We start from the raw sequence: 2303 nt of genomic DNA on the forward strand, positions 1-2303 counted from the left end.
TGGAAGGGAGGGGGTGGAGGGATGGGTTAGCCTGGTGGTGGGTATTATGGAGGGCATGTAGTACTTGGAGCACTGGGTGTGGTGCATAAACAATGAATCTTGGAACACTGAGAAAAAAAAAGTCCTCACCAAAAAAAAGGCATTATTCATTCTTCCTACATACAAAACGCACATGGCCTTTGCAGTGGCCTTCAGCATGCATTGTTTAGAATCAATTGTCTAAATGTATTAGTGTTCCCTACCAATTCTCACATGAACAAAAAACCATTATGTGATTTATGACTAGGAGGATTTCATGTCCCATGGGTTAATTTACCTGAGGATTCTTGGTAGTATTATCTCTTGCTTTCATTATTTGTCCAATCAGTTATCCCCAAAATGCCACAGCCTATTTCAGTTTCAGGGATCACATAGCTCTGACAATCATAGTCTAAGAAAAACATCATCTTGTGCATGATTTTTTATGTAAGTATCAGAGACATCCATCAGATTCTTTGTGCCATTTAAAATTGCCATCAGAGGAAAAAATTGGGATAAGGTGAGACTTCAAAAAGAGTAGCATATGAGAAGTCACTGTTAGACATTTATTTACTTATAAAATACCATATTTAAAAAATAATTTACAGTGCTTAGTAGGGATCAATAAAATATAATTAACAATAAGTAATAGTAGATGAGACAAAAATGAAATACATTTACATATAAAAAAGTAAAGACTGAAACCAGTATAAAAATTAACATCTGTGCTTTCTTTGGCAGCACATATGCTAAAATTGGAATGATACAGAGATTAGCATGGCCCTGGCGCAAAGAGGACATGCAAACTCATGAAGCGTTCCATAATTAATTAATTAATTAATAAGTAAAAACTAGCACCTCATTATTAGTAAGAGTATACAAAATTTCTAATACATCAGTAAAGAGCATCATGTGCTGGATAAAGAGGCATTCTCCAGCCTCCAGAAATTAAATCTCAACTTTACTTACCATACCAAGCAGAGTTCTTAGAGGTTTGTGTGTGATTTTCTTAACTGGGGATAAGAAAAACAAATGTCAGCGGTTCATGAGCTGAAAGTACTGTGATAAGTACATAAAAGTAATAACTTTCTACCAGTCAGTAACTGCTGACCACAAAAATGTTTTAGCTTTGGGTGTTACTGAACTTTATCTCACTAAGCAAGATAAAATAGTTGAGTCAACAGGAATTACTCTCTGTTTCCACGAAGCAGATGTTATAAGTAAATAATGCAAAAATACGCCTGCCTGCTTCTAATGTGAGCCTGTGGGGAGAAGGATAAATATGCAGCAGACCCCTGCATCAGATGACAGAAAAGGAATGATAACACAAGAAAAAGATGAATTTGGGTAACAACCTGAACCTGCTGCAGTAAGCACTTTGTTTGAATGACGTGATAACACCCAAAAACTTCCTCTTGGTTTCTCCCTTCCACTACACTAGAAGACCTAGATACTATGAATCAATGATTAAAGATTCACAACCATCACGCCTTCTCCAACAATATCCATCCAAATGAAAGATGTCTACATCACATCGACCAGTGGGAACAGGAACTAGGAATTACTGGGATGGATGGTTGATGAATGCAAATAAACAGGCCTCTATTTAATGGGCTTGATGTGACATCTTTAGTCTATTAGTCTGTCAGGATATGAGGGAGATTTTTTTTTTTAAGATTTTATTTATTTATTTGACAGAGACAGACACAACAAAAGAGAGGGAACACAAGCAGGGGAAGTCAGAGAGGGAAAAGCAGCTTTCCGCAGAGCGGGGAGCCTGATGCAGGTTGATCCCAGGACCTTGGGATCATGACCTGAGACGAGCAGACACTTCATGACTGAGCTACCCAGGGCCCCTATATTAGGGAGATTTCTGACATACTGATGCATTTCCCTCCCATCCCCTTGTTCCTTAAATAAATTGTTTTCAAAATATGATCTCTAGAACCAAAAACATCTGGTAAGACCCACTCAGGGGCCAATGAGGTCATAACTATTTCATAATAATACTCAGACATAATTTGCCTTTTCACTTTGTTGACATGTACACTGATTGTGCAAAAGCAATGAGGGTAAAACTACTGACACCTTAACATGAATTAAGGTAGCAGCACCAAATTCTGTATCAGTAGTCTAGGAGTCATTTCATATTGTCATGCACTCATAATTCTATAAAAAAAGAAAAACACTGAATTTCACATAACAGTATTCTTGATGAAGCAGTAAAGTTAATTTAATTAACCTCAACCTTTGCATACATCCCTCTTTAATAGTCTATATGACAA

At 37.0% G+C, this 2303-nt stretch overlaps 1 non-coding gene across 1 annotated transcript; it reads left to right on the top strand.

The window, feature by feature from the left end:
- Positions 1–743: 743 nt before the first annotated feature.
- Positions 744–847, top strand: LOC131832853 (U6 spliceosomal RNA). Its single transcript, XR_009354211.1, has one exon. It is a non-coding gene; the product is annotated as a U6 spliceosomal RNA (small nuclear RNA).
- Positions 848–2303: the final 1456 nt, after the last annotated feature.

This window comes from Mustela lutreola, chromosome 5 (genome assembly GCF_030435805.1).
Source record: "Mustela lutreola isolate mMusLut2 chromosome 5, mMusLut2.pri, whole genome shotgun sequence".
Taxonomy (NCBI): domain Eukaryota; kingdom Metazoa; phylum Chordata; class Mammalia; order Carnivora; family Mustelidae; genus Mustela; species Mustela lutreola.